At 32.1% G+C, this 22,848-nt stretch overlaps 1 pseudogene; it reads left to right on the top strand.

The window, feature by feature from the left end:
* Positions 1–332: 332 nt before the first annotated feature.
* On the top strand, positions 333–22,597 carry LOC149548314 (peptidyl-prolyl cis-trans isomerase FKBP42-like; annotated as a pseudogene).
* Positions 22,598–22,848: the final 251 nt, after the last annotated feature.

Below are 22,848 nucleotides of genomic sequence, written 5' to 3'. Positions count from 1 at the left end.
TTATTTGATAGCTCAAATGAAGATTGTATAGGCATGGCAGAGTAACCAACTAAAAGCTCCTAACTCATAACCTTGTGCAGGGAGATTTAACTAGCTTATTATGAAATAGAACTAGTTTTTTTGGGTTGAGATCTTGCAATAGATGTAGATAGATTGCTAGTAATTCTTTGTAATGAGTTTTGGAAATTTCCAATTTTCTTAATTCTTCCTATTATTTCAAAAGATGGTTTGATTTGCACTTTAAAAACACTCTTTTAAAGAGCCTAGTGTTTAAGTTGCTACTGGTTCTAATGGTAAGGGAGTAGGGGAGGAAATTGGGTGTTGTGTGAAATATGTGTTCACTGGGCAAATCTCAAGGTTGTCAGCTTATTGCAGATATGGCTAGGCCACTGTTTCCACTACATAAACACATATGTTTGCATGCCAGCTTGAGAATGGTGGATTTTGGTATAATGCCATTTTTTTTCCATTTGTAGGGTTAGTTATTAGGCAGTTTAGACCTTGTTCATTTTGGTACATGAGTTTTTATTTTATCTACAGTTATTCTCAGAGGCTTATAGGTGTCCAAATTTATCTGGCTCTTGTATTTCATATAGCTTTTAAATAGCTTTAATGGGTTGGGGCCCCATTATAATCCTCAAATTATCAATAAAATTTACAAGTGTGACATTTAAAAAAAAAGAATGGTGTATTCTATCTCTAGTTGAAATCTTGTACTCTTTAGAATGAAAAATAGCTCTAGGAATAATTTATTGTCAAAATTTGTGGTTGGCCTTGTTTGGGTAGTTTTTATTGATATGCTATATTAAAACAAATATATTTTATTATGAGATTGATGAACTCTTATATGGTCTAGAATGTAATAAATTTCTTATTCATAATGTATCTATGTATGAACATGGTTTAAGTTTGATGTAAATTTTACTATTCCTACAGAGAAAAAGGTCTTAAGTGACTTGGCAATTGGTGTAGCAAGCATGCAAGCTGGTGAATGTGCATTGCTTCATGTGGGATGGCAACTGGGATATGGGGAAGAAGGAAATTTTTCTTTTCCAAATTTTTTGCCTAAGGTTGAGCTCATATATGAGGTTGAGCTTATTGGTTTTTAGGAAGCAAAGGAGGTAAGTCTAATTCTTCTCTTCTCACACTAATTGGTCAAGCTATATATGTAGGCACTAAATGTGTAAGAGTAACAGAGGCTCAAATGTTAAATGCTACACATTGTGTGATCCAATTTACATTGGAATGGCTAATATTAAGGATAGAAAGGGTGAAGGATGCAGTTGTATGTCAATGCTAATTTTATTTTGTATCATTTTTAAATTTTAATGTCTTTCGATAAGATGACAGGCAAGCTCTGTCTAGTGTTAATTTTGAGTGCTTGCTTCACAATAGACCTAGGTCAAATTCCTACTAGTCTTCCCCTTCAACAAATGCAAATTAGACTAGATACTTATTCCAGGAAACTTGGCAACCTATAGTTGTAGAACCAATTGTCTTGTCATGTAGTTACATTGCAATTCGTAAATTATAATTTTATTTTCATTTATTATAAATTGGTTAGGGTAAGGCATGGAGTAACATGACAGTAGAGGAACAAATTGAAGTATTTGATATGAGATGTATAAAGGGTAATCCATTTTTAAAGAGGGAAAACTAGTAGAGGTAATGCAACAATATGAAATAGTGACATATTTGTTCCTTTACTGATTCTTCTATTTACTATATTCCAAATTACCTAGGTTTAGGCAGTTTTCCTACCTAGTAGACTTTTTCGAGATGTGGTTTTGTGCAAGCCCTAGTGTACATGGAAGATGATTTTATGTTCTAGTTATTTGGAAAATATAAGGACATGGAAAATGCTATTAAGAATCCATGCCATCTCAACATGGCTACATGTTTGTTGAAATTGAACCATTACGAAGATGTCATTGGCCAATGTAACATGGTATGCATTGTGCAATGGTGTATTGAGTTATTTTTTTTTTATAAAACTTGTGATACTTTTGTACCCAATCTAATTTGAGGCCAAGGATTCCATAAATTGAAAGTGTGGGTCTCCTTTTACCTCTATATGTAGAAAAGATCAGGAAATGGGTCTCAACTCTCTGATGTTCAATTTCCTTACCTACAGCTGTTAATTGAAGATGAGAACAATGTGAAGGCTTTATTTAGACATGGGAAAGAAAAATATGCTCTTGGGAAGATAAATGATGCAAGAGAGGATTTCAAAAATGTTAAGAAACTTTCTCCTAAAGATAAGTTAGTGGTACGAGAGTTGCATCTCCTTGCACAACATGACAAGGAGATGTATGTGAAATAGAAGGAGCTCTATAAGGGCCTATTTAGCCCAAGGCCAGAGCCAAAGCCTAAGAGATCGAACTAGTATGCCATATAGAAATGGTTGTATATATGAATGAATTAGAATGCTGCATATGTGTAATTCAAATTACTCTTAGTATTTCAGATACTAAATATCTATTCCATTTTTGTGGTGTTGAGTTTTTAGAGCTTATATCTTTTGCTGCTACAAGAATGGAATCATTATCATTAGGTTCCTAATCAATTTCTATCATTTGGTGCTGATTATATGTAATTACCTTGATGGTTTTAGCATACTGTAAGCATTGTTCTTCCTATTACAAACTAATTTATATTGTCTTAATGTTGGTACCCATAAACTTTGTATCATTGAAAGAAAAATTTCATAGAATAATGGAAAAGAGATCTTTCTTATAACTATTGTTATAACTATTTTAATGAAATTTTGTTATCTCTTTTCTATATAAATGTTATTCCCTATTTTTTTTTAGTAAACTTCAAAAGTAGTTGTTGTAGTGTTGAAGTTCTTGTGGGATATAATGCATAATTTTCATTTAGTGGTGTTCAATTTAGGATACTTTTCTTCTTCAACTTGTGTATTGTACTATACTATACTTTGAAAATCTACTCTCATGAATATGAAATTCCTTTGTTACTTTGATTATATAATATATCATTATTCATAATTGAAAAAATTTCTATCAACTTTGGCAATATCAAGAGTGCATAATGAGGCATGTTACACTTTAATAGTTCTGCTTTTTCTTACATTCTTGGATGCTTTCATTTCAAAGAATACATGTCCATGTTATATGTTTATGTTCTTATTTGTTCCATGTTGTATCAAGAAATTTTTTATTATCCAAGCCATTTAATTTGCAACCTTTTAAATCTTTGGAAAGATAAAGTTGGAGCAAGAGAATTTTTCTTCTCAAAGGTTCCTCTGATTGTAAAGCATCAATTCCATTATCTATTCAACAAACAAGACGTATCTAGTTCAACAAATAATGGAATGGATGCTTTACAATTAGAGGACACCTTTGAGAAGAAAAATTCTCTTGCTCCAACTTTATCTTTGCAGATATTTAAAAGGTTGCAAATTAAATGGCTTGGATAAGAAACAATTGCTTGATACAACATATTAAAAAAATTCAACCAAAGATTGGTGGAAATTTTGACCAATTCTTGATAGTTTTTTAACAAGAATTGGTCAAAATTTCCACCAATTCTAAAAATATTTCAACCAAACATTGGTGGAAATTTTGACCAATTCTTGATAGTTTTCTACCAAGACTTGGTTGAAATTTCCAAAAATTATAAAAAAAGATTTGATCAAACATGGGAAAAAATTTCAATCAATTCTTGATAGTTTTCTACCAGTTCTAAAAAATATTCGACCAAACATTGGTGGAAATTTCGACAAATAATGACAAGTCAGAGCTAGCAAAAATCAAAATTTTTTGACAAATGTATTGGTCAAAATTTTGGCCAATGTGTAGGTTGGTCAAAATTTTGACAAGAAAAATTACCACAAACTACTTGGTCAAAATTTTGACCAACCTATGTCAAAATTTGGACCAAAATTCATCAAAAATTGAGTCCAAATTTACTAGTGTTCTATTTTACATTTTTGTTCTTTCTTCAACATTCTTTCCACTATTAGGAATAAGGGGTTCCCTTAGGAGGTGTTAAAATTCACCAAACCTTATGGACTCAAAACCAATAGGGCTTCCTACTAATTCTTGCAAAACTACCCAAATTGCACCAATTAGGCCTAATTGAATTAGCCCTCTTGCTTAGGTTTTTGGGTCTTAACTCTAGTTTCCTCCAAATAAGCTAGCAAAAAAACTTTATATTCAAGTAACCTTTTGGAAAACCTCAAGGACTTTGTAGATTTCAAGCCTCTAGACCATCTGTACACCCAAAATAAATTTGTATGTGTCTATATTTAAGGGTTTCACTTTAAGGATGACATGTTTGACTAGGGTCTGATCTTTCTCTCAACATAAATTGTCATGAAACCCACCCCTTTGGAATATGATGACATTACTCACCCCTCATCCTTTTGAAACTCTTGGTTTGAAGTATCTTTCACTTTCAAACACTCTTTAGTTACTTTGAAACAATGATGTTGCTTAGTCAGGTGCTCAGGACTCACCTAGGAAATCAATCTTAAAATTCTTATCAAGATTTCCAAATCCCCCAAAAATATTCATATTATGTTCATTTTCTCCACTCCTATTTCTCTTAAAATCATGAAGAACTCATGACATGAACTCATGGGGGAGCCATTCTTGTAGAAATGGTCAAAATTGGACCATCACACAACTTGCTCATAAAAGATTTTTAAAACTTAACTAAATGAATTCCCACAATCAAATAAACTAAAAAAAGGGACTATACAAACATAAGATACACCAATCCAAATAAAAAATTTGAACTCAATCCATTAATGTAAAGAACCCAACTGAAACATGCAAAAGGTGTCAACATCGATTGAATTCATAGCTTTCAATTGAAAAATTTATTCTTTACAACCTCCAACCTCTAGAATGAATGCATTTCATAGTATTATATGTTTCCTAAGAGGTTTAGATAGTTATGGAAACCATAAATCTAAAAACCATGAAATGTATGTTGTCAAGCAACTTTTGAAAAGTTTTTGACAATTTTTGCACTTTTGCCAATTTCAAATCTCTATCACTTGCAACCTTTAAAGTAGGTATAACATAGTCCCTTCATGATTTCTAGGAATGATTTGAACTTTAGAACACCAATCCACAAGTTTTATCCTACTTTCCTTTGTTTGGCAACTTTGTGAATATTTGACATTATTTCCCTTGCTCCAAATGAAAAGTGGGGTCTCTAATCCATGCAATATGATGTGAAAACATCATGGAGGAAAAGATAAATTAAAAAAAAATACCTCCCTTATTATTTCATGGTTCTAGACCCATAAACTCTAACACAAATAATACTCAACAAACAAACCCAAAGACTCCTAAAATGGAAACTTCACCTAGGAACAAATGTCAAACAAAAAGATGACCTTGAAATGTCCAAACTCACACTTATGACTTGGATAGAGTTAGCACATTCAAAAAATCCAACTGGAAATCAAAATGAGAGGGCTTTGACTAGGTTCTCCCACACCATACTACAATCATATTGCCAATGTCTACCAAGTAATATGTGAAAACTAATCATGTCCACAATACCACACTATACCTAAATTGTCCAATTTGAAAATCAACAAGACACCACTCCCTCACTTCTAGAGCATGTTCATCTTGTAACCAACTAATCCTATAAGGAAAATGATCTCTCACTCTCTTAAACCCAAGTTTTTGAACCATCTCCTTAGCAATTAGGTCATTAATACTACCACCATCCACAATCACATTCGAACATTTAGCTCTAGATATACAACAATTTTAAAAAAAATTCTTCTTTTGAAAAGGTTCCAACAACTTCTTACCTAGAAACACTCAATGAACTAGAAATTTATCCTCCTCTCATACAGGTTCATTCATCAAGTGATCAACCTCATTCACCATAGTAGTTATTTGATCACTAGCTTTCAAGGACCATTTAAAATATTGATGTTCTTCATCTCTACAATGAAAACAAGTACCCTTAAATGCAAAAATACCTTTCCTTCTTCTTTGATCAATAATTTTGGTTCATCCTTAGCATTTTGTTCATCCTTCACTGAATGACCTTGTTTCTCCTTCCCTTGGGAACTACCTTGATGTCTTATTTTCAACTTATCTAGTTCCTTTAGAGCATACTGTAACCATTTCCAATTGAATCAATCTTCAAGATACCAATCTCATGCTGGATATTGAATCTAAAACCATTCGTGTATTAATCCATCTTTTCCTTAGAAAGTTCCCTATGTTGATACTAAATACTTAACTTGTAAAAATCCTCAATTTAATATTTTAAAGATGAATCCTTCTATTTTATATTTTTTAACCTCTTAAAAACTCATGGTCATAATCAACAGGAATGAACTTAGCCTTGTCACCATCAATCTCCAATGAGTGATCTATATTTCACCTTTCTCTTCTCTATCTCTTTGAAATTATTCCCACCATAAAGAAGCATGTCCTTTCATATTAGTTTGCACTAGCTTCACTATAACAAAATCACCAATATCCTATAACTCAAAGTAGTCTTCCAACTCACCAATCCAATCAATCAGGTCTTTAGTATCCAAAGTACTTGAGAAATTAGAAAAATCCTTCTTATGCTTCAACTTCAACAAAGCTTCAAATATATGCAACCTACAAGCTCTATATTCCATAAATATGCCCATGTGATTGGTTCTATCCTTGCCAACATCAGTCTTCAACAATCTCCTCATAACCATCTTCCATACCCACATTCCTTGGTACACCAATGGGTAAAAGTACAAAGCTATGTCACCTTTCACGTTGACTTATAAGAATGACTAAATTTGAGTACTTCTATCTAAAAATAAATTTTTTTCAAACATATGATCTAGATAAATTCATTCTAGCTAAGTTATATATGGTATCACACTTTTTCATTTGGAATGTCTATTAAATGCATGTTTTATACTAGTTTATATCCAATTACTAAAGAAATAAAATTATTTTAGAAAAGTGACATTTCAATAACTCTAACTATTTTTTATGACATTTTATTAATAACATATAAACACCATTGTATAGATCTTAGAGTCAAGAATATTCTCATATATAGTTTATAATGTTTTAATTAGATATAATATATTGTAATTAAAAATTTTAGAAGCACATATTTTAACACTCAAAAAGACATCAGCTTTGAGAAAGAAAAAAATATTAAATCATATCAAAAAATTTGTTAAATGATATGACATTCTAGAGGAGAGAGTCCTCTTCTAGAATGTATAATTTTTCATGTATTTAGAATAAATTTGTTTTGAAAAATGTGGTGGGAGATGAAAATTATCAATTTTAGGTAAGTTGAAATTTGAATAATTATAAAAGAGAAAATATAGGTCTAAAGATTATTTTTATTTTTGATTGTTCTAGCTATATATCTTATCTATAAAATAGTCTAAGATCAAAGGAAAATAAGTTTATTTGCATATAGTCATATTATGCAATCCAAACTTTACATAACAATACAAGAGTGCAAAAGCACTATGAATACAAGGAAAAAGTTAAGAAAACAAGGGTATAGATTGTTCACACATGTGTTCTGCAACTGTACTTCACTCTAACCTCCAAAAATATTCATCCCATGCTCAAATACCCAATCACGGGTGATCATAGCCATCCATTCCTTCATTTTCAACTTCGTGCAAAAGTTGCTTGAGCAACTTTTGAGCATTTATTACTTTTTGAGTATTTTCTAGCAAGTGTGTTCACCTAGATCTATCCTAGGACCCTAGTTAGGACTCTTAGGTCCCTATAGGAGACCACATACCATAGTTTCTCAAGCTTACCAACCTTTGACCCACTTGACAAAATTTTGACAAAATTTTGTCACTATGAACAACTTTTCCCTTATAAGCACATTAGGACCAGTTTGGACCCCATGAGCATTAGATCTTATTATACTCACACAAAGACTCTTAACTAAACCTAAACAAAATCTAACCCAACATTAAACCAAAAAGGGATGTGCTCTGCACCATACTCCCTTGGGACAAATAACTCAAGTCCCTTGAGTAAGAAGGTTTTCAATGATGCGTCCATTTTTCAATATCTATGCCTCAGCCATCCAAGTGGCTTCAACATCAGGAAATCCTTTTCATTTTACCAAATATGTTTTGTAGGTACCCTTCTTGGTTTTTTGGAGCACCTTCAAGTCTAATATATTGTCCAATTGTAAAGGCTAAGGAGTGGAAAATCTTTGATCTAATTATCTTCTCCTAAATCTGAAAGAGTATGTTGACCAGTATCAAAAGGAAGACCCTTATAGGGGAACAGATCACACACATTGAAAATGGGTGAGATGCTCAAATTAGGAGGTAGCTCCACCTCATATCGATTATTACCAAACTTATTTGAGACCTTTAATGGTCTTATCTTCATCATCAATAGCTTGGTTTTCTTCCCTTTTGGCAATGGTACCTTCCTAAGGTAGGAAAGTACCAAATCTCCAACCCTAAATTGGAAATCCTTCCTTTTCTTATCTACCTTGGTTCTGTACTTTTCAACCTGGTGTTTTAAATTCTTCCTAACTTGGTCATGAAGTTCCTTCATCTTATCTGCAAAGGATTCTCCTTAAGAACTTCTATCTTGCAAGCTAAGGTCTCTCAACTCTATGATCCCTCTTGGAGTAACTAAAGGATTTGAGAAAATATGTAATTCAAATCCATGAAGCCCTCAAATAATTGCAAGTAGAAAACCTATCATAGAGAAGAAAAAGACAAGAGGAGGAAAGAGTTTTCTCTAAAAATATGCAAAATTATATTCTCAGATAAAGAAAAGATCATTAAAATACAAAGAGATCAATACTTATAAAAGGAGATCGAAACCTAAAAGGGTAACCTAAAAAGTTATTATTGTGGTTTCATAATGCACGCACCACTTTTCCTAGAAATAGGGACCCCTAGTATAAGTTTTAGCTTTCTGGTTCCTTATTCTAGGGTTTGAGTCTTTTTTAGGGTTTCACCTAGTGTTTTGGCTTATCCTAGCTCTCTACTAAAAAATCTATTTGCCAAAAATTGGAGATTTTAAAAGAAAGTGAGTTTTATAGGCCAAGGTGTGTATTAGCACATTTAGCACTAAGTCCACTAGTGCAGAGAACTTCCCTTTGGAAGTGTTCACCTGTGCACATGCACAAGTGCACACAATGAAAGGGTGTGCTCCCCTCCTCCTTACTCATTTTCTCCCTCTATCCTCCAGCAAGCACACCTCTACACCTCTAGAGGTGCACTAGATCTCCATTTCCTTCAAACAAAGGAAACACATTAAAAAACATCCAAGGTAAATGTGCACACCTAGTCCACCTCCCAAGGTGTGTAAGGTGTGCACCTTCTTTGCACTAACCTGAGATAAAGGTATGCAGGTATGCACCTATCCAAGGTGTGCACCTATGCATGTTTACAAGGCTCAAACATTCCTAAGGATAGTATAGGGTGTGCACTTAGCACACCACATTAGGTGCACTAAGTGTGCACCCTTTAATTTTTATTGTCTTACCTTTGTGTTATATGGGTGCACACCTAGCACAACTTATTTGTTGTGGTTTCACAATGCATGCCCCATTTTTCCTATAAATAGGGACCCCCTAGTATAATATTTTACTTTATAAACCCTAGTCTAGGGTGTGAGTCTTTTTAGGGCTTCCTATGTTCTTTGAGTCTAGCCTAGCCCTTTTCCTTAAAAACCCAGTTGTCAAAAACTAAGGATTTTAAGTTTAAAAGTGATTTGAGAAAGGCAAGGTGTGCACTAGTGCACCTAGTGAACATGTGCACCCCACAAGGTGCACTCATGCACTAAGTGCCTTACTGCATGAACACTTCCCTTTGAAAGTGTGCAACACCCCCAAAGGGTGTGCACTTACCTTTTCTGAAAAAATATAATAAAACTAAAAGCTTTCACCTAAGTGAAAGGTGTGAATGTGCACACTTATCCAAGGTGCACACATGCACACCTTTCAAGAACTTAAAACTAACTCATTTTCATAGTTAGGGTGTGCACATGCACACACCACAAGGTGTGCAAGTGCACACCCTATTTTAAATACATAAGAACACTTTGTACAAAGTTAAAGCACAAGGTGTGCATGTGTGCACCCTTAGATTTTTTTATTTTGTTAAGCTAGTTAAGCACACCTAGCACACCCTCAAGGTGCACTAAAAGCTACATATCAAAGGCTAAAATGAGGTTTTTGAGTGTCTTGTGATGTTTTTGTGTTCTCAGTCTAATTTTTTTTATAACTAGGGTTTGTTTAGGGTTTTATTTTTCAACTCTTTGGACCAATGTTTCCTTCTTTGTACAAATAAAAAGGCATCCTTAACTTGTTAGCGTCATAACTTTTGACCTAGAGCTAAGAATTCAAAATTGTTTACACCATTGGAATGAAGAACTAAAAATATAATTTTAGTCCCTAAAATAATGAGCCTTTGGCTCCCCAATTTTTGAGAACAATGAAAGTTTCAACTTGAAATTTTGAGCAGAATACCTCGAAAAAAGCCAATTAAAAGGACCTATAAAATCTTGTTAAAAAATATGAAAACATTCCAAAAATTTGATCATTTTGGATAATCTAGATCATGTGGTCTCTGACCAAGAAGGATAGGGTAGTTAGAGAGAAGAAAAGTCAAGGAATAGATGAATATGTGAATAACATGAAGGTGTGGCGTATAATGTGAAAGTGCATAAAGTTTCATAGCATCTTCATTATCAACAAGAATAAAGATCTCATCTAAGATGGTAACCTTTTATCTTCAAGGAGTCACGAGTGCCTTGGGATTTTAGATAGAAGTAGAAGGAGTTCAAATGTATGAAATTGTTTTGCTATAAAGATGGTATAAATCATCAAAAAGGGGAAAAATAAGTACACTAGAGTGCTCCTAGACCTTGTCTAAAAACCCAAAAACTGTTTTCAAAACTGAGAACTTTGATTTTTTGGCGAATTGAGCTTCTAAGTTTCCATCTTTTGAGGTGCACTCCTTTTGAAAGTGTTTGGCTATAAAGAAGGTATAAATCATCAAAAAGGGGAAAATTAAGTACACTAGAGTGCTCCTAGATCTCATTTGAAAAAAACCAAGAAACTATTTTCAAAACTAAGAACTTTGATTTTTTGGCAAATTGAGCTTCTGAGCTTCTGAGGTGTACAGGTGCATTGCTCCTGAGGTGCATTAGAAGTTTTTGAATAAGTCAGAGAAGAACCAATAGTTAACTACTAGTTATAAATTAGAGCTTTCCATGCAAAAAATGCATTCTAATGACATTTTAACTCCTACTTGACATTCGGTGAAGGTTGAGCTTCTATTTTTGGCACCTCCAGAGACTCCTACATCAACTATTAGCTTTCTTTTTCTTATTTTCTCATGCTTTATTTATTTTAAGACATGTAAAGGCTCATGCATCTATTTAATGATATAAATATGGAAGGAGTCCTACTAAGTACTAGTTAGAGAGTTAGTTTTTACATAAATAGATTTGTTTTATTAGTTTAGAATCATATGTTTGCATAAGATATCTCTCACTCTTAACAAAAATTAAGGAGAAGATTTATTATAAATTTAGGAATATAATATGTATTTTGGCTCATTATTTTGATGCAATAATATATGTTATTAGTGATTTCATTTGAAGTGTAGTTATTATTTCCTATGTGTTATATTTTGTGAATGAATGTTCATGGAGTGTAAAGGAGCCAATAATTTTTTTTGTCTTGCATCAGTGCACTTCCCATGGCTTGGTGATCTGATGAAAAGCGAAACATCTTATGGTTACTAAATTCTCCTTGACAATTGCATCAGTGGAATTAAAGAATAACTACTCTTATTTTCATTGGTTACCTACTAATCTTTTCAAAGGCTTAACTCATAGACATTTTGTTTTCGTGACTTGTGTCCATTTTGAATTTACTTTTCAAGTCATTTTCTTAAATCTCTTATTATCAAATCTTTGTTATTTTCTTTACTAACCCTTAGCTAATTTAGGAATTCATATAGTTGCATTGTTAGATTACATTTATTTAAAAATAGAAAATATCAATTTTTTAAATTTTTTTGTTGGTTAATTTTGAAATAGCAAGCAGATTGATCATCTTATTCAAAATTAGTTTGAACCAAAAAAGACCTCTTTGCAAACAAACAAATTTATCTGCAACTAAGTGGATACTAGTAGGTCGTAAGATTCCTTGGAACCTTGGAGTTGATACCAGATCAACTTTTTAAGAGAGGAGTTTGAAATGATTCCTATTGTTAAGCATTGTGCAAAATGACAACTCAATAGAAGTGGCACTAAAAGGAGGGCCTAAAAATTATTTGGCTCAAAAAACTAAATTCATTATAGGAAAATTCTATAATTTTTAGAAAAAAATTATAAGTCTATGAATTTTCATAAGGTTCGTAGGTACGTAGGTGTGCTATTTTGAGAAAGTGTACTTCTTTAGAGGTGCACTTTTCTAGAATAAGCATAAGTTCCTAAAAGTTAGTCACATTCACAAGCATCACAGTAATAAAGGGATACCAAGAACTCCACCCATTTCCATAACATATTCCATAATCTCCATCCACTGTACATTCTACTTCACACATTCCCATCATTATGCACCATGTCTTTCTTTAATGCCCAAAGTTCACCTTTGAATCTAGCTAGTCCATTCCATGACTTGCCTAAAAATCCAAAAAAAATTCCCATGGTTCACCTATGGAAAATCATGAACAAAAAAAGATCATATTAAAAAATTTCAAATAAATTTGTAATCAAAACTAAATTTAGCATATGGACATGGTATATCTTCTTTTCCCTTACACTTTGGGGGAAACAACATTCAATTGGTACCTTAATTTTCCACTAGCATCAATAAACAATTGGAACTCTTTTGAGAGCAAGTTTTAGGAAAAATTCAAGATCTATATTTATCCAAGTATCTGAGATCATCAGTTCATCTAAATTAAGAGGAATCCCTATGAGACTATTTTGCAGTTTAATCATCACTTCTATAGGATGCATCAAAGAATGGAGTTCCCATACACTATACTACAAGACGCTACCATCCAAATCTATTTTGGAACAATCGATTCATTAACTTCTATTTTTCTAAGAAGGCTTCCACCTAGAGACATTGATACCATTGAAAAGGTCTTCAAAGAGGCTGTTACATTCATAGAGTAGGCTATAGTTGCTCCAATGCCAACAATTACATATTCAAGGTATAAGCCCCAAAAGACTATGTTATTTGACCAAAAGACTTCTCCATCTACTAAACTTGAGAACAATATGGCTAGAGAAGTTAAGGCCATGAAGCAGATGATGTCTCTTTTATCTAATTAAATCATCAAAATAAAGTTGAATTCCTCAAGAGATCAAGGTGATCATCCAAGACAACTTGTTGCCTAGAATAATTATTGTCAAAATCAAAGTAGAAATTTTGGCCTTTATAGTAATATCAACAATGAGAATGATGGTATTACATGTATGAGTCTAAGTGAAAGTGGATATGGGTACAATGATGTTTTAGATTGGCCTCCCCGAATCATGGATGAACAACCTTTGTAGTTTAGTGCAATTGTGTTTGAATCATGTGATAAATCTACTAGAGGACAAAATGATGAAGATGATCAAGAGGAGTTTGTGTTCCCATTCAATGAAGAAATTATTACAAGTTTTGATGTTTCAATAAGTGTGGACATGCCAAGAAATTTTAAGGATGAGGAAATTTTTGAAGTTCAAAAACTCCATGAGGTTGCAAAAAGTGATAGAAATGCAAAAAATCCTAAGGTTGATGAGATTTTTGAATCAAAAAGTCATCAAGATGAAAATACCAATTTTTCCTACTATGGTGTTGATTCCCCATTGGATAATGATAAGATACCTCCCTCAAGACAAGACTTGTCATTAGAAGAGATGGATAGAGTGCTCAATTTGGTCTCAAGCTTGACTAAGGAAATGTTTATTTGTGAGTATTCTAAACATATATCATACCATGAAATAACTAGGTCTTGTAGGATCCATCCATTTGGGTTCCATTCAGAGAAAAGTTGTCTTGATTTCTTGTTAGCTTGGGAGATCGCAATGGAGGGAAAGTATGATTTTGAACATTCTTCTTTAGGATATGAGGCAAAAAATATCATGATCAATGTTAGCAATGAATCATATAATTCAAAAGGAAGGTTAGTGATTTATTTTTCTAGTCCAAAGGAACCTAAAGTTTTTCCATGTACATGTGTTTTTGTGTACCATGAGATAAGACCGCCAAAAGGAGAGATTACAATGTGTGAGTGTAGCTCTATGATGAGAGACTCACTAGATCAGGTGATATATTTCAATCATCCCTCTTAGTTTGATGATTTTCAATTTGAATATGATACTAAAGGTGAGAGAACTTGTTTCTAGATTAATCATGATCATGGAGAGTTACCATAGATTTTGATTTTGTGTGATTTGTGCCTGAAATTTGAACCAAGATTACCCAAATTTTATGTTTCTGAGGATAAAGAAAAGTCAACATTTTTTAGAAAATTATGGGGTGGTTCATTACTATTGCACATAATGAGAAATCTACTGATAACCACCCCACATCGTTATTGTTCAAGGTTTTTTGTATATACATTTTTGAATATATATTTTTTTGTTACTCTTTTTTAGTCTTTCTAGTTATGTGTTAGTTTTTGTTGAGTCGAGCATTTTTGTTTGGGTTTCATTTCTTTTTGTTTATTTTCTATTTTTTAGTCATGTTAGTCTAGGGGCTAGGTGTAATCATGACTCATTCTTGATGCATTTCATAAATCACTCCTTGCGGTTTCAACTTTTAGGAAGAGGTATTTCTTTGTCAAAGCATTCAGATTATTATGTTCTTGTACCAAATGGAGAACAAACATTACTTATAGTTGTAGAAGACTTAGAGTCTTAAAATTAGAGTTGTAGATCAATAGTTCTCAACACTTTACAAATCTAAATATTGACTATCTTGGTGTTTTCAAATCAAGGTTGAAGGTAGCGAGGGATAGTCTAAAGCCTGCTAGTTCAAAAAAAGGTCCTTTCAATGAACTGTTAAGGTCACTGTTTGGCATGAGAGTTTCCATAAAGTTTTTAAAATAGGAATGCAAAGGTTATTAGCTAAGGAAGGAATATGAGAAAAAACACCAATGCCTTGGACACATAGTCTAAGCATGGTCAAGGTATAGAAAGAAAACAAAGGGAATGATGGTGTTAAGAATGAAAGATTCCAAAAGGTCCAAGAAAGATAATTTGAAAATAGGAATATGCCCTCCAAAATGGTTATCTAGTACTTATACAAATTGCTTCATGGAAGAATCAAATGGAAACATTTGAACTCTATGAAGTAGGATTCAAAGATTTCTTAGGACCTGAAAAGAAAAATATGATAACCTATCAAGAGCCCTCTATACAGATTCTCTCATATGGTTAAATAGTGATTACTACACATGATCTATGAGGATTCCTAATGAATCGACTAGTGGAGTGGAAGATTGTTTTCATGTTGACATAGACTCATGATAGATTACATCTTGAAATGTTAAAGGAAATGAATACACTATGCACACATTAAGCTTGAAGATTCAAGATTCTAAAGTTTTGACTATCAAGGAACTTGAAAGGTATTTGAAGTGTTCAAAATTTAGTTGTTATTTGACACATGTTAGAAGAATATTTGCTAATGATGAAATGTATTTTTCATTTTCTCTAATTTTTTAGGGTCATTTTTTTTGGTTTCATAATGGACATCCCATTTTGCTCAGAAATGGGGACGCCCTAGTATAATTTTTAGCTTTCCAAATCCCTAGTTTTGGTTCTGAGTCTTTTTTAGGATTTCACCTAGTGTTTTGGCTTAGCTTGACTCTTTGCCAAAAATTGGAGATTTCAAAAGAAAGTTAGTTTTATAGGCCAAGGTGCACACTAGTGCACCTAGTACAACTCCAAAGGTGCACAAGTGTGCTAAGTCCACTAGTGTAGAGTGCTTCTCTTTAGAAGTGCACACCTACACTCATGCACAGGTGCATACCACCAAAAGGTGCGCTCCCCTCCTCCTCCTTACTAACCCAAGATAAAGGTGCATAGGTGAACACCCATCCAAGGTGTGCAACTATGCACCTTTATAATGCTAAAAAATTCCTAAGAATAGTAAAGGGTGCACACTTAGGATACCCCGTTAGGTGCTCTAAGTGTGCACCCTTTAATTTTTATTGTCTTACCTTTGTATTATAAGGGTGCACACCTAACACACCCCATGAGGTGTGCTAAGTGTGCACCCTTAGTATTTAGCCTTTGGTTTAGAAAGGCACACTTGGTACACCTTCAAGATGCACAAGTTGTGTTCTTTTTATTGTCTTCTAGAGGTGTTTAAGGGATTTTCAAGTGTTTTGTTTTAGATTTAGGATTTTGGGTTTTTGGGTTATCTTTTTGTCATAATTAGGGTTTTCTTTTATTAATTATTTTCAACTCTTTGGACTAATTTTTTCTTCTTTGTGCAAATGAAAAGGCATCCTCAACTTTTCAGGGTTATAACTTTTGACCTAGAGCTTGGAAATCAAAATTGTTTACATTGTTGGAAAGAAGAACTAAAAATCTAATTTTAGTCCCTAAAATAGCGATCCATCAACTACCTAGATTTAGGAATTGATAAAATTTTCAATTTGAAATTTTGTGCAAAAGATCTCTGAAAAATCCAATTAGAAGGATCAAAAAAATATTTCTTAAAAATATGAAAAAGTTTCAAACATTTGATCATTTTGGATAATCTGGATCACCTGCTCTCTAACTAGGAAGGATCCAGCAGTCAAAGAAAAAGAAAAGGTCAAGGAATAGACAAAGATGTGCATAACATGAAGGTGTGGCACATAATGCACAAGTGCACATAGTTTCATAGCATCTTCATTATCGACAACAATAGAGATGTCACCTAAGCTGGTAACCTTCACCTTCAAAGGAGTCACACGTGCCTTGGGGTTTCAAATAGAAGAAGAAGGATGAGTTCAAATGTATAAAACTGTTTGGCTGTAAACAGTGTAGAAATCATCAAAAAGGGGAAAAATAAGTATATTAGATTGCTCATAGACATTGTCTGAGAAAAATTCAAAAATCATTTTCAAAATTGAGAATTCTGATTTTTTGGTGAATTGAGCTTCCTAATTTCCAAGCTTCCAAGGTGTGCAAGGTGTATAGGTGCACCAAGTGTGCTAGGTGCACTTCTTTCAAGGTGTGCTTGTTCCAAGGTGTGTCAAAAGGTTTTTGAAGAAGTCAGAGATGCATCGATAGTTAACTGCCAATTCTAAATTTAGAGCTTTCCATGCATCAAAAATGCATTCTAATAGTAGTTTAACTCCTCCAAACACCTAGTAAAGATGGAATCCTATTTAGCACTAGTTAGAGAGTCAGTTTGTACATATATAGATTTTTATTATTATTTTAGAAGCAAATGTTTGAATAAAGATATCTCTCACTCTCAACACAAATTGAGGAAAAGATTTCTTGTAAATTTAGGAATGTAATATGTAGTCTAGGCTATTATTTTGATGCTATAATATATGCTTTTGGTGCTGACATTTGGAGTGTAATGATTCTATCCTAGGTGCGCTATATTTTATGAATGTATGTTCATGGAATGTAATTGAGCCAATAATTTTATTGTGTTATTTTGATTGTGCAATCTTTTAATTTTGGTGTTTTTTATCAATATACAAATTTTGTTGATGTACTTAGTTCAAGAAGAAATCATCTATATTGTTCCTGCATAGATTTTTGTCTCACATGAGAACACTTTCCATGGTGTTGCGATCTAATGAAAAGTGAAACATCTGTAGGTAACCTATTTTCATTAGTTACCTACTGATCTTCTCAAAGGCTTAACTTGTAGATATGTTGTTTATGTAGCTTATGTCCATTAGGAATTTACTTTTCAAGTTATTTTTTTAAACTTCTTGTTACCCTATCTTTGTTATTTTATTTTACAAATACTTGGTTAATTTAGGAATTCATATAGTTGCATTGTTAAATTGCATTCATTAAAAAAAAATAAAAATACAAAAATATATTTCTTTTTGTGTGATTTTTCCTTCTAAGATAGCAAGAAAATTCAAAATCTTATCTAAATTGGTTAGAACTAGCAAATACCTCCCTATGAACAAGTACATTCATCTTCAACTTAGCAGATTTCAATAGGTCACAAGATCACTTGAAACTTTGAGTTGATCCCAAATCATCTTTTCAAGAGAGGAGTTCAAAAGGATTCTTGTTGTTAAAAATTGTTCAAAATGACAACTCAATAGTTACAAAGGGTAACCTAAAGGGGAATGCTATTTAATAATTACTAATTAGTTATTAAATAAGGAAAGAAAAAAATGCATAAAAAAAATCTTAAGAGGAGAGAAAAGGTAATTTGATTAATGAAATTAAATTAACCTTTTTTCTCTAATACCTCCCCTTAAGATGAGCAAAAATGCAATTACAAACAATGTAAAAAGAGTAAGAAAACTACAATTGTAATGCCCCACCAAGGGATCCAAAGAATTAATCTAAAATTTCACTAAGTTTGCCAAACAATTTTTTTTTTTTTTTTTTTTCAACTATGAAAGATAAACTATTTACATCATTCACATGATAGCAGAAGCAATAGCAACATTTCAAATGAAAGTAAACATAACATACATAACATAATAGATTACATTCTTTAAGAATCCCTTAACATTGAATCACATCTAAATAAACTATTCATCTAACATCACATCCTTAGCAATGATACATCCAATGTTCTTAAACAATATTACAAGTTTCCTTTTTTGTAATTACATTTTAGATTGCTCAATCATCCACTGTACATGTTACAAGGTATGAAAAGCTTAAAAGAATAAACATCTGTGTAAATAAAGTACATCATCATCTAATATTAATCCATGATGCAATTAAGGTAAATGAAACCACATGTCATACATGATACATCATCACAAAGGATAACCATATATTACAAACATAAATAACTAAGTGCATGATTCCTCCCAACCATCATTATACCATCGTGGATACTAGCCATCCCTTTGTGCATAACATTCCAAAGCATTGAAGAGATCATCGGTATTAACATAGTAGGAATGTCACACCTAAATCATACTACATCACATGCATAAAGTAATCTAATATGCTATAGCATGTACATATGAAATCTAATCATGTCAAGCAAAGCATAAGATAACATCATCTAATATATGCTAAACACCTACATAAGAAACATACCAGTAAATACATCCATCATAAGGTATATTATCTATCATAATGATCCAATAACAGAATGAAGATAAATATCAACCAAGAATTCTCTAGCCACGGTGTCTTGGACAGATCTCAAATGATAAGAGTGGAAAAACACTACCACCCAACCGCGTGGAACCTAAGTGGTTCACTCCCACCGTGTTGAGGATTTAATCTCAAGTCCCAAACAGGCTATCAAAATCACATAGTAAAGATACTCTCTAAGTCCAGAAATCCTAAAAGTATACTAACTCAAAGGTTCCAATCACAAAACTGACATCTAATTCCCAGAGGCACACAATGACATGTAGGAAACCTACTATGCAAGCGGGAAAGTGTCATTGCATATATCATGTACAAGTTATCTTGGCAGTTAGCTAAACTCCATGGGTCCATATTGATCCTTATGTGGCCAGTAGTATCCTCTCATACTAATGAGGCATACTATTGAATGCAAGGTCACAACCATGCGTTCTCTCTACTCCCATCCTAGTCTATACAAGCACTCGAGGCATGGGCGAGAACCAAAAAAATAATCTTTTTAGGTTCATTTAATCCCCATTTAGTGTGTAAATGTTATCACTTATTGACCAAACTTACAATGAGTTACCCTGGCAACCACTTAGGGCCCCGACCCCCATTGCAAGCCACTTCCTGACACTACAAGTAGATAACCTACCCTAAGCTCATGGAATCATAAAATCACCCCAGTCCTATACAAGCGACTGGAAAGAAAATCCAAAAGATAATCCATAAAAAGAATCATCAAATATCCATGATAAAAGAATCAAATATCCATGATAAGAATCATCAAATCACCATGAGCATCTGAAAAGCATCCATAGAAAATCATGACCACAACAACTCTTTATTAGCAACTGAAAGCATCACTGATAATCATAAGTATCCACTGGTTCTCAATAACCAAAATATATCTCAAAATAAATTACAATATCCATTGGTTCTCAATAACCAAAATATATCTCAAAATAAATCACAATATCCATTGGTTCTCAACAAGCAACCAAGAATATCTCAAAATCATACTGATCGAAGACTCCAAAATGGTTGAGTCAAACATGTCACAACATGACATCATCAAGATATAAATCAACATTTCAGTCCCATCATGGTGACTAGAAAGTAATCCAAGGATAACTAATCAATGACTCAAAAATGGTTAAGTCAAGCGTCTCAGATACATATAATTCAGCTTCACTCAAGAAGATTGTTGAACAATAACAATCAGCAATTAAAAACATCTCATAGAGCATTCCATCACATAACCATGATTGGGTTTATAAAGATCAAGACCAAATAAGATCAACATGCCATCACATCTCATAGCCCCCGAGCCTTTGGTAACAACCTAAGACTGGTCAACACTAGTCAACCCAAAAACCCAAAACAAGAAGCATAGAGAATACACAATGCAAACACATGTTTTTCTTTACTAAAATTACATAGTTGAATTAAGTGTAGAAGTTTCAGTTTTAGTTTACCAGTATACATCAAGTGTATTTTATCATTTGACCTACAAGTCAACTCGTTTGTTCCCCGATAGCATTATCCTTCCATTAATTTAAAATAACTTAAGGGTAAATACTTTACTCCTTAAACTGATCATTATTGACCTTAAATTAACTTGTTCTCTTTATTTAACTATGATCCATATTCTAATTGATTAACTCTTCTTTAATGTTACTTCAACTTTCAACATAAATCAAGTATCATTATTCATTATATTATAAGAGAGCTAATTACTAGTCTTCGATTAAGAAGATTATTACTTTATTAAAAATGATCAATTTAATCAATCAATTAACATAGGTACACCATCCATGACCTATTAACATTCTAATAGTTCTCAATTAAATATTACTAAGTCTCACTATTAAAATATCTAAGGTCTTTATTCAAGTCATGAGAGTACGACTTGTCAACTTCGATATACATACTTCACAACTTTGCTAGAGGAATCGATATTAGCATACCATTTAAAAATTTATTACATAACTTAATTATTAATTAAATATAATTAACTCTAATTAATTTAATTAATAATTACATATCCATGGCAATGTTCCAATTACTATCAATTGACTAATAACTAACTATAATTTGTACGTTAAAAGTCAGCCATAATCCAATACACAAATATTCATATTCATAATTTAATAACAAGCTATATTGGAAATCTTATTAATAATTCTATAATAATCAAATTCATCACTCTTCAACAATGTTCCCATTAATACTTTAATAATAACAAGTTGTAATAAAAACCCCAATATTAATATCCTCAAATAGTTTTTTCCTATGTATGTTGATTTAAAAATTCAATTAATTAATACTCCTCTAAATTATTAACCAATTCAAATTGATTAATATCATTTATAGAACTTCAATCATTAACTTTAATCCTGTTAATTAATAACTATTTAAACCATTTATACCATTATTTATTAATAATTTGTTAGACCCAACAAACATTAATAAATAATAAACCCATCTATAAATAATTGATTTAGAGAGACTTTTACATAAGCTTCATTAGCTAACTCTTAATACCATTAAGGTATATCAATAATACATAATGTATTAATAATTGAAATCGTGGCTATGTTATAACAATGTTATAATGTAACAATGACTCTTAATTTAAAATCATCTGCATTAAACAACCAATATTATTGTAATATAAAATTACCATCTTCTAATTATTTAATATATATTAAATAATATTTAATATACATTAAATAATTAATATAAGAAGTCATCTATTCTCTAATCCCTCAATATACAAATTAATAATTCAAAAATTTCTTTTTGATTAACAATAATCAACAAAATCTTATATGAGAATAACTTATAGCATTTAAACTCATTAAATTCTAGCTATATCACTTATTTGAAAATTTAATTGACTTGATTAATTACTTAAATAAAATTATATATATATATATATATATATATATATATATATATATATATATATATATATATATATATATATATATATATATATATATATATATATATATATATATGCATACATTTATACACATATATATATACAAATAATAATATTTGATAACTTCATAATATAAAAATCCAATTACAAATCCAATTTCAACCAACAAATATGCCAATAATAATAATATCATTATAACATTTTTAAACATACACAAGCGAATATATCACTATGATTAAAATAAACCGCAGACTGTCGTGGTTGCAGCGTTGTCCCGTACGAGAGGGCTACCACGGCACTGCCACGACAGTGGCTGCCAGACAGTCACAAAGGACTGTCGGGGCGTCCACTATCATGGACAGTGACCTCCGGGGCATGGGGTGGGATGTGACTGCCCGCCCCTCCCAATACATATTATTATTTTTTAAAATATTTTTCATAAAACGCTTTCTCATGCGCGATTTGAATTTTTAATAAACAATCTCTTCCCTGCATTATAACATATGACTTTTCAATTAAATATATATGCATATATATATATATATACATATGTATGTATATATATAAATGTATATATGTATATATATCTGTGGGTGTGTGTGTGTGTGTGTGTGTGTGTGTGTGTGTGTGTGTGCACAGAGT

The sequence above is a fragment of the Cupressus sempervirens genome, chromosome 7 (genome assembly GCF_028749045.1).
Source record: "Cupressus sempervirens isolate cs-2001-9-10 chromosome 7, ASM2874904v1, whole genome shotgun sequence".
In the NCBI taxonomy this organism is placed as follows: domain Eukaryota; kingdom Viridiplantae; phylum Streptophyta; class Pinopsida; order Cupressales; family Cupressaceae; genus Cupressus; species Cupressus sempervirens.
This window is presented reverse-complemented; position numbering and strand designations above follow the sequence as displayed.